We start from the raw sequence: 10,758 nt of genomic DNA, 5'->3' as shown, positions 1-10,758 counted from the left end.
GGTTACTTTCAGGAGGACAGGTTAACTCTCGAAGGCAGCTACATGATGGTAAAGCCTGCCCCAGCATGGGTGCTGTGTCTCACTAAAGCTGCATCGGTAGGGCTCCCTGCCCGACATGTAGTCAGTTCTACCTAAGAGAGTCTCCATCCGCTTAGCAATTCTTTCCTGTTAATGTAAGTTTGGGGAGGGACATTGAGAATTGTATAGTTTTCTGTGTCTCCTGAGTCTTGGAAGTTTTGTGAGCTATTAGAGTTTCCTGAGTCTCTTCCCTCCTTCTAGAAGGAAATGTCTACACAACATCTGTCTGTCAGAAGACGAAGTCCAGTAGAAAAGCTCAGCGTATGTTGAGAATACAAACGGTCCAGAGGGCGTGAAAGGGATGAGAGAGAAGAGCAATGGTGGTGGGATGGATGACATCAACACACAACATCCACATGTATGAAACTGTTGAAAACAAATACATTTTATTTTTAACATATTTATTTATTTATTTTTGAGACACATCCCTCTACATAGCCCTGACTGTCCTGGAACTCGCTATGTAGTGCAATCTGGCTTCAAACTCACAGAGATCCACCTGTGTCTGCTCCCCAAGTGCTGGGACTAAAGCCATGTGCCACCATGCCTGGCTTATTTTTTTTTAATATTTTTATTACTCCTTTGAGAATGTCATACAATGTGTATTGATAATATTTACTTCTCTCCCAACTTCTCCCAGATTTACTCCTTTTTTTCTACTAAACTTTCTCTTCCTTCCTTCCTTTCTTATTTTGAAAACTCAGTGTCCTCATTCTGTGCTGCCCATATGCTCCTGGTTACAGGGCCACCCACTGGAATGTGGCTGACTTCCTAGGGCTAATACACTGAAAGAAAACTGAATGTTCTTCTCCCAGAAGCTATTAACTGCCAATAGCGCCTCAGACTTGAGCTAGTGCAGGTCTTGTGTCTGCTGTCATAACCACCATGAGCTCAAATGTGCAACTGTCCGGCTGTGTCTGAACATACTGTTTTCACTGTAGTCACCCACCACCTCTGTCTCTTAAAATCCTTCCATTTTGTCTCCTGGGATGATCCTTAAGCCTTAGGAGGAGGGAATGTAACATACATGTTTCATTTAGGTCTGAACATACGGCAGTTTCTTATTTCCTGCACCTTGACCATTTGTGGGTCTGGTTAATAACATCAACTGCTAAAAAGAAGTTTCTCTGTTTTATTTGTTGTTGTTGTTGTTGTTTTGTTTTTCAAGACAGAGTTTCTCTGTTATCTTTGCTGTCTTGGACTTGCTTTGTAGACCAGGATGGCCTCAAACTCACAGCGATCTGCCTGCCTCTGCCTCCCAAGTGCTGGGGTTAAAGGCGTGCGCCACCACCACCACGTGGTTAAGAAGTGTCTCTGATGAGATTTGAGAGATACCCTAATTTATGGATATAGCAATATGTCATTAAAAATCAGTTTAACACTATGTCCATTTATCAGAGTAACAGTAGATTCTCCTCCACATCCTGTGACTTATTCAGCTACATGTTCTTGGCCTCAGTAACAATGCCAGGTGTAGGTTCCATCGTATGAAGCAAGCCTTAAAGCCAATTAGAAAGCTGTTAGCTACTCCTATGACATTTGTGCCACTATTGTACCCATGGGCATATCTTGCCAAGCTGGTCATTATTGTAGCTTGTGATGTTTACATCTGGGTAAGCTTGTGATTACTTTTCTCCTCCAGTGGTGTGCATAGCACAGTCCAGCACTATGAAAGCTAGGCAGTAGAGATGAGGCGTTCATTTGGGTACCAGCTTTATTTCTCTATATTCTATGACTCAAGCATGTTCTGTCTTCAGCAATAAGGTCTTAATGTTAAGTTCTAGAGAGTAAGTAACCAAGATCAGTGACAATAATCTGTAATGTTTGGGGGGTCTATAGGACACCACTGGCTAATAAACCCCAAAGAGGCAACCCATTCCTGGCACTGCACTTTTTATTTGTTAGCCTAGGTGTCTATCAGGGGCACCTTTACCTATTATAGGGTAACACTAAACATTTAAATAAAATATGTGCGCACGCATTGTGTGTGTATGTATGTATTCATATACTGTAGGAGATTTTTACAGTAGTAGGTTTCTACATTTTTTAAAGGTCTTTCATATTAGTTACCCTTCCTTATATTACTGTCTCTACTCTGCTCTCTCACCTTCACCCCATTTAGTCCTACTATTTCATTATTCCCCTTACCCGCCTTTTATATCACTGCGCCCTCACTCCTATCTCATGGTAACGTTCACTTCCCTTACTAGTTTTCTGACCCCTCTATGGGTATTCCAAATGAAATACACAAGTCTGAATAGTCAAAGATAATACCCATATTGAGTCCTTATTCAAATATTTTAAATGAAAAATTTAGAAAATAAGATGTAATGCCGTCCTGGCTAGTTTTATGTCAACTGGACTAATGCTAGAGTTATCTGAAAGGAGGGAAACTCAACTGAGGAAATGTCTCTGTAAGTTAGTCAGGGTTGTCTAGAGTATCAGAACTTATGGGATGAATCCCTTCACACACACACACACACACACACACACACACACACACACACGGGTGGGGTATCAGAACTACTTACTGCCAGGCTATGAACAGAAAGTCCAAGAATCCAGAAGTTTCTAAGTCCACAAGGCTGAATGTCTCAGCTGGTCTTCCAGAGACAGTGAAATTCTAAAGAAGTAGGCTCTCCTGTGAAGGAATGGACTCACTAGCAAGGCAAGAGCAACCAGGCAAAGAGCAAGAGCTTCCTTCTTCCATGTCCTTATAGAGGAATGGCTCTCAACCTTCCTAATGTTGCAGCCCTTTAATACAGTTCCTCATGCTCTGCTGACCCCCAACAATAAAGTTATTTCTACTTCACAACTGTACTTTTGCTACTGTTATGAGTCAGAATGTAAATATCTGACATTCAAGATATCCGATGTGCGACCCCAATCACAACCCTTCCACGGCCTCTGCAACAGCTCCTGCCTTCAGGTTCCTGCCTTGTTTCAGTTCCTCTTCTGATTTCCTTCAATGGATGAACAGTGATAATGGAAGCATATAAGTCAAATAAGTCCTTTCCTCCCAAAGTAGCTTTGATCATGGCGTTTCATCACAGCAACAATACACCTAACTAGGACGAAAGGCCTAGACCAAAGTGACACAGTGAATAAACAGCTCCACCAGGCTCCAAATTCAGGCCTTTGTGACTCCAGAATTCATGACCTTAAGATCTTGACCTACCATGAAGATGATAGAAGATGTTGTGAGGAAACATGACCAGCGCACAAACTGGCAGGGGACGCTCTGCCATCTGTCGAATGCACACGACGGCGCTCACAGATGGAAGAACAACTACAATATGTAAATACCCAAACTTAGGGCAATTCTCCTGCCTCAGTCTCCCAGGTGCTGGGCTTACTGGCATGTGCCACTATGCCTGGCTTTTCAGGACAATTCTATCCAGTAGATACATTAGCCTTGATTCGTTGTCACTAAGTGGTGGCTCTGGAGGCGTCAGAGGACACACAAGTGTTGGAGCACGTTCTACTTGATTGTACCGTATTCAGGGAGATGGAAAGAGAAAAGCTTTGCTAGTGGAAGTGAGACGTTTTCACTAATCTTGGCAGGCAGAGGCAGGGCAGGGACAAAACTTGAGGCAATCACTGTGCAGTAGAAATGAGACTACTTTCATAAAAATGGCGAGGGAACTTTATAGGCCTTGATACACTTGAAAGCCAGTACCTCTCAAGGGAGTAGAAGTACAAGATGTCAAAAAGAAGAGAGGTTATACAGGCATTATGGTGTAGGTCTGTGATCCTAGCACTCAGGAGGCTGAGGCAGGAGGATTGTATGTTCCAGGCCAACCTGGGCCACACACACACACACACACACACACACACACACACACACACACACACACGGGGGGAGAGAGAGAGAGAGAGAGAACGCTGATAGCACAGGGGCCTTGCTGCTGACACTAACAAAACCCTTATTCCTCTGTTGCTTAGGAGGTAACATGGCGGGGTGGGGGGGGGGGGGGGGGGGGGGGGGGGGAAGCATCAGTAAGCTTTGAAGTAAAGAAGATGCTAAACACTATATTGGTCAAATAGTGTTTCAGAACCCATTTCTTCCTTTTAAAAGGTGAGTATAGTTACTTAATAAGGTGATTGCCTACATTCTTTAAAATAACTAGGCTGGGAAAAAGGTTAATTTTACTTTTCAATTACACGTATGTATGTATGTTAGCATGCATGCATTCTTGTGTGTCTGTGGAGGTCCGAAGACGACTTTCAGGACTCTGCTCTCTTGGTCCACCATTTAGGGTTCAGGGATCAAAATCGGGTTGCCGAGCATGGTGGCAAGTCTCTGCCTGTTAATCCTTTTCACTGCCCCATTTCCATTTTCCAATTATTTATTTATTTATATGTATATTTTTTATTTTTGCTGCAGCGCATCTTCTTAGGGAGCAGATATACATTTACATGCGCAGGACGTGGCTCCTGTTGAGCACGGCTGCCCTACGGAGAGGATCAGTTCTTGCTCTCTGCTTTTACTGATAGGGTCTATGTAACAAACATTTATTGAATACCTACAAATTTTCTAGTTACTGTGCAAGGCCCTACTGGGTATATACAGAGAAAGGAGAGTTTAAGACACTCATAGTATTTTAGATGAGAATTTCTAGGCAAAGCAACTATTGGAGCCTAGAAGGTGAAGTAAGGAGAGCTTAGGAGAAGTGAGCACCTAACGGAAGGTGGCATTATTCGCAGAAGATACGTCCTTTAAAGTCTGGACAGATGATAGAATTCACCATGCGGATACCGGGAAAAGACAAAGCTAAGAGAAAATGTGTTAACCCCAGAGAGTTTCTCAAACCACAATACAGAATCGAAAAGAAATGGTAGTTTTACTTGCTTTGGTTGGAATCTTAAACCATCAGCGTGCATGCTAAACAGAACTGTAAACGCTGGCCAATGAGACAGCCACAGTGACAGCAGCCAGTAGCTGCAGCAGCCGCAAGCTGCAGTTAACTCTAACTGCCTAGAGAGACGATTTATTTGGACAATTGCTGAAGCATCATCAACTCTTAGAAAGCTGCCGGTTCCCGGTTTCCCCGGCTCATCCTTGTCAAGTATTTAGCATGTTTTCGCCCGGGGTGAAACGCTCAGCTAGAAGGCCCAATTAACGTCAAAGGGAAGGGGGTGGTCTGCTCTGCGGATTGACTTTGGCTCCTCCCCCTCCCTAGTCCTGCCGAGCTCCCACTGCGCCACACCAAAGATGGCTTCCTCGCGTTCCTTAGCCTCGGCTTATCTCGCGCTCACCTTTCGGCCACACTCAACATGGCCCTAACCCAAGGTTGCATTCCTGCGGAACCGTCTCCGGACAGTTCTCGCGAGGTTTGGCGGGTCGCTCTCTCTCTTTCTCTCTCTCTCTCTCCCCCCCCCCCCCCCCCCCCCCCGCCCTCTCCCTCCCCGACAGCTCCCGCCCTGCCTCGCGCGGCCGCCACCGCCACTGCTGCCGGCGCGGCTCCTCCTCCGTGTCAGTTGTTGAGCTGTAATGGCGACTGGGCCGCCGCTGCCGAAGTGACTCCCGGGCGGGGGAGCGGGGCCGGACCTGCGCCTGAGAGGACTGCAGAGCGCCGCAGCTCGGGAGGGGGCTCGCGGCGGGGGAGAGGAGGCCGTCTCTGCGCCTCTCCTTCCTTCCCTGCCGCCCGGCTGATCCCGGGAACCGGGGCGAGGCGGGTACCCGGTGCGTCCCCGCATCGGGGAGGCCAGGCCGGGCAGCCCTGGGGCCGGTCGGGCGGCGTCACCGCACCCTCCGCCAGGCCCCGCGGGATGCACCGTGGGAGCCGAGGGCGGAGGCGACACTCTCAGGTGAGCTGCGGGAAAACCTGGCGGAGCCTTGCGGACGCCTCGGCTGCCTCTGTCCGCGGTCCCAGGTCCCCGAGGTGGCCGGAGAGGCGGGGCGGGGTCCCCTGGAACTGCCTGGCGTCCTCCTGGGGGACCCTCCATGGGTCCCGAGACTTTTCCGGGAGGGTCATGCTGAGACCTGCGGTCCTGGACTCACCGGTGCCCACCGGTTTCTTTGCTTACCTGCCGGAGTCACCCTCACCACCCTCCTCCCTCCTCTTGTCTGCATAAGAGTTAAGCCACCTCTCACCTTTGGTGGCCGAACTGTCCCTTCTTCGTTTTGAGATCAAGCATATTTTGGGAAATTCCGGGGCAGCTCCAGTGTCAGGGATGGCCAGTTTCTGTTCCTTTTCCTGAGTGTAATATTCTCAAAGTGCAGTAATGGGGAAAACTTTGATCACCTCCAGTCCAGCAGTTGTTGAATGGAGTCTGCCTGCTTATTCACAAACGCTTGGGCGGGGAGGGGGGGGGTGACATTTAACAAGTTGTTACTATTGCTCCCCTCCCCCCTCTTTTAGAAGCAGACCAATATGCTAAATCATATTTCGCTAATGTCACAGATACAGGCAGCAGTTTGCCTGGATTTCAGTTTTCAAGTAAGGAAGTTACAAATAGGTATATATTTTAATGAGTGTTTGATATTGTAACAAATGCTTGGCGGCGGCGGGGGCGGAGGAGATGGGGGTAGGTCGTTAAGAAATGGTGGTCGGTGTCCATGTACTTTAACTGTTCTGCTGGTGATTCTTGTTTTGAATTTGGAGAAGTCGTTAGTGTTGCTATGCTAACCTGCCCTCTTAGCTTGTATTTTAAGGGTTTTAAAGGGAAGTATATATCTAGTCCAACCTATTAACACCTGGGAACTTTGGAAGAAGAAATTACAAAATAATGCAAACCGCTCTCCATTTAACAAGTTGTCTTAATTTAAAAGATTTTTTTTTTTTTTTAAAGGCAGTGTGCTGCTGATAACATGGGATTGTGACTTTGGAAGGCTCTTAGGCCTGTACTAGAAGTTACTTAAAGCCCATGAAAGTGTAAGAGTTTTGGTATACTAAATTGACAAACTATTAATGCAACAAATCTGAACTGTCATTACATTCAACTTAGTACACCTTAATCAGAATATAAATGTCACGCTGGAATACATTGTATGTGTGAATAAATACATGTGTATCTTGTCTTCTCATAGTAGAACTTTGTGCTTATAGTGATAGTGATGGTAATGCGTGTAAATAATTTTGTACATATTTGAAAGGTTTTTCTGACATATATTGGTGTACAGTATTATTTAAGGCCATCAGTACTATAGAATCAACCTTACAGAGTTTTAATACATTTATGAATTAAAGCTTAAATTTTTTCTTCTGATTGTCATTTTTTAAAAAAAATCCATTTAAAACACACTTTATCATGGGCGCAATGAAAGGAAGTAAAGTCCCTTTATATCCACTTCAGTTTGTTAAAGTGCTATAATTTATAGTGAGGGCAGAAGAAGTTATCTGAAATAACTGACTTTTGGGCGAGGGTGTACTTCCAAATGCATGAACTAGTCTTCATGCAATCTTGTGAGCAAAGTAGACAAATATCATTTTGCAGTTGTGGAGATGGACATTAATTTATGTGTCTGCTGTTCTTATTCTGCAGATGTTATAGAATTATTTATATTTTAAATTAAAACCTTAGATACTTTTGCCACTTGTTATTATTTTGAAATATTAGAAAAAAATTCTGCTCTTCCTTTGTATATACTTGTTCCTTATGGTGATCCCTGGTTTTTAAAGGCATTAGTGTTTTTATAAAAATTTATTATTAATAAGTCATAAATTATTATAATGGATTACCGCTCTTTATTTGATGTTTTTATTTGAATAGGTTCTTAAGAAACTAATTAAAAAAAGAAAAAAAGAAACTAGTTAAGAGCTGGGGGTGTGGCTGGGTGGTAGGACTTCTGCCTACCATGCATAAAACTGGAAGTTCAGTCTCCAATAGTGTAAAAAAACCAAGAAGAGACTTGATACCTTGTGAGCATATATAGGGGGAGGAGGTCCCCCTCAGTCACAGTCATGGGGGGGAGTAAGGGAAAAATGGGAGGGAGGGAGGAATGGGAGGATACAAGGGATGGGATAACAGTTGAGATGTAATATGAATAAATTAATAAAATATACTAAAAACATAAATTAATTATAATGCAGTATTTGTTGGTATCAATTTTATTTGTTTTAAAGGCTTTTTCTGGTGTCTGTCACACTCATCTTCAGTGTTGTTTGTGCTTTTTTATTAAATGAAGCGTGCTTGCTTTTCTGTTAAAAAAAAATAGTGTAAAAGAAAGACAAAAACCTATAGTGAATTTGTTATAATTCATTTTGCTTGAATCTTAAATTGTGTTATCTTTGATTCTTCCATTCACTTTATACTCTTAGTTATGTTAAACATATTTAAGCCACATGATCAGTGGTAACATAACTATAGAGACACTTAATTTAAAAGCTAACTGTATGTTATGTAGTTGTGATTGTTATTTTTGCTGTGTGGGTCAAATCTCAAAATAGTTTTCCTTATTGATCTTTGCCCACACCACACAAATTTTAGTGTTGCACATAGTTAATGAGTGAAGGGATTGCAAGGTGTCTTTCTGCTGGGTGAAGGGATTGCACGGTGTCTTTCTGCTGGGTGAAGGGATTGCACGGTGTCTTTCTGCTGGGTGAAGGGATTGCACGGTGTCTTTCTGCTGGGTGAAGGGATTGCACGGTGTCTTTCTGCTGGGTGAAGGGATTGCACGGTGTCTTTCTGCTGGGTGAAGGGATTGCACAGTGTCTTTCTGCTGGGTGAAGGGATTGCACGGTGTCTTTCTGCTGGGTGAAGGGATTGCACGGTGTCTTTCTGCACTGATGATTGTCGTCGTCGTGCATTGTTATTCTCACTTCATATTCTCCTTTGAGCACTCTGGGTTATGATTTGTCTCTCATCTGGCCTGTAAGTGCTACGGTGGTAGAAGCCTCTGTTTGTTACTATGCACTCAGTTCCTAGCATAAACTAAAATAACCAATAAATAGTAGTTGAGTTAATCTCAGTCCTGGATAATACTTTAAAATCAAAACAAAAACACTGGTTCTTAGTTCACAGGCACATTTTATCCTTTCTTAGGAATATGCTTCACATGTCTGTTCAAATTTGTTGGGTATCAGGGGAATGGCAGCCTGGGATTTAAAAGCCTCTGAGAATAAGCCACAGGTGGGTCCTGAAAACTTTGATAATTTTAATGATTTGCCTAAGTGCTCTGTTAGTAGTAGTTGTAATTTGAAGAAAATAGAAGCTTTAAGACTCTAACCTGTGTAGTACTATAATTATAGACTTGTAATAACTTTAGGTCCTTCTTAATCACAGGCCTGGGTGTTTCGAATATTGGAGGCCAGTTAGTCCAGTATCCAGGTTTTATATGTCAGAAAGCCTGCATCATAACTCAGAAGAGTCCACTAAGCAGCTCTAGGTTTACATTTGTTTTATGTGTCAGATAACTGTCAAATCAGAAGGCAATTATGGTTAATCTAGCAGTGGTTTTTTTTTTTTTTGGTCACTATTAACTGTAAATTCAAAGTGGATCTCATCTCTCATGTTAACTCTAAGTATCAATTAGACTATAAATTAGTTTAAGTAGAACAACTTTCTTGGAAGAAATCTGGCATTATCTCTCAAAATTTAAATAAAGTATATGTACTATTTGATAAAATCATTTAATGTTTGTGAGTTTTATCTAACAAATTTTAACACAAGAGCTCAACTGTAAATCTATTAAGAATATTCATTTATCACGATTACAATAAAAGGAAACATAAGTATTACAAATGTTCAAAATGGCAATTGGTGAGGGAACAGTTAACATAGTTTATTTATGCTGTGAGATACTTGACAGTTGTTAGCAGGTTTTAGGGATCTATATTTACTTCGTGAGAAGCAGCTGAGTGTGTCCTTCAGCACGTGGACCAGGCAGCAGTCCTTATAGGTTCCTATCCTAACTGCACTGTTTATATCAGCTGTGACCATTAGTAACTCCAATTCATCTTTAAGGTGGATATGATGATGGTTCTTGCCTCACAGGGCTCTTGTGAGAACTAAGTGAGTTAGTGTCTGTACTGTAAATAAGCACAGGGTGCATTATGTAACTGCTTCCTATTACTCTTATGTCCTGACATGGAACAGAGTTCATGATGTAATGTTGTGTACAAGAAATACTGTGCATATGATTTGACTTATGAAACAAATAGGGGTCAGTAAAATGGTTCAGTGAGTAAAGGCATCTGTTTCACCTGTGAGCACGTGCATCCTAAACAACTATAAAACAAGTGCAAGGGTATGAGGAGTTCATCACAGTCTGTTGGGCTCAGTTAGCCTCATTTGTGTGTCCTCATCCATTTGAAGATAATGGCCTCAGGTTCCTTTACCTGCATCTGTCAGGACAGTTTTCTGTTCACTAATTTGATGGTTTGATTAATATAATGTTCTGTTTTATTGCACACAACCAAGTTCTTCAGTTGACTATATCTGAAGAGAAAATTGTTCATTTGATTCATTTTGAGAGAGAGTACTCAGCTGTGGTGAGTGCTGTCAAAAGGTCAAGTAGAGTGAGGAGTGCAAATGTCCTTTTGATTTGGAGAAGAGGCCTGTGGTGATTTTAGTGAGTGAGGACTACTGTGGTGGAGGAATGAGGGCGGGAACCACATTGCAGCTGCTTGAAGTGTGAGTGAAAGGATCTCTAAATGGAGATCTGGAGTATAGTCCACGTTTTTGAGAGGGTTGTAAAGGAAAAAGCAGTAGTGGGGGTGGTGCTGGGTGAGAGGC

General features: G+C 43.0%; 1 protein-coding gene across 1 annotated transcript in view; it reads left to right on the top strand.

The window, feature by feature from the left end:
- The first annotated feature begins 5,728 nt into the window (after positions 1-5,728).
- Positions 5,729-10,758, top strand: part of Cep350 (centrosomal protein 350) — a 133,160-nt gene continuing 128,130 nt past the window's right edge. Inside the window, exon 1 of the mRNA XM_051147620.1 lies at positions 5,729-5,889. The gene's annotated coding sequence lies outside the window, so the exon portion shown is untranslated. The remainder of the gene's footprint in view (positions 5,890-10,758) is intronic.

This window comes from Acomys russatus, chromosome 6, assembly GCF_903995435.1.
Source record: "Acomys russatus chromosome 6, mAcoRus1.1, whole genome shotgun sequence".
NCBI lineage: Eukaryota > Metazoa > Chordata > Mammalia > Rodentia > Muridae > Acomys > Acomys russatus.
Note: the sequence above shows the minus strand (reverse complement) of the source record. Positions and strands in the feature narration are given on the sequence as shown.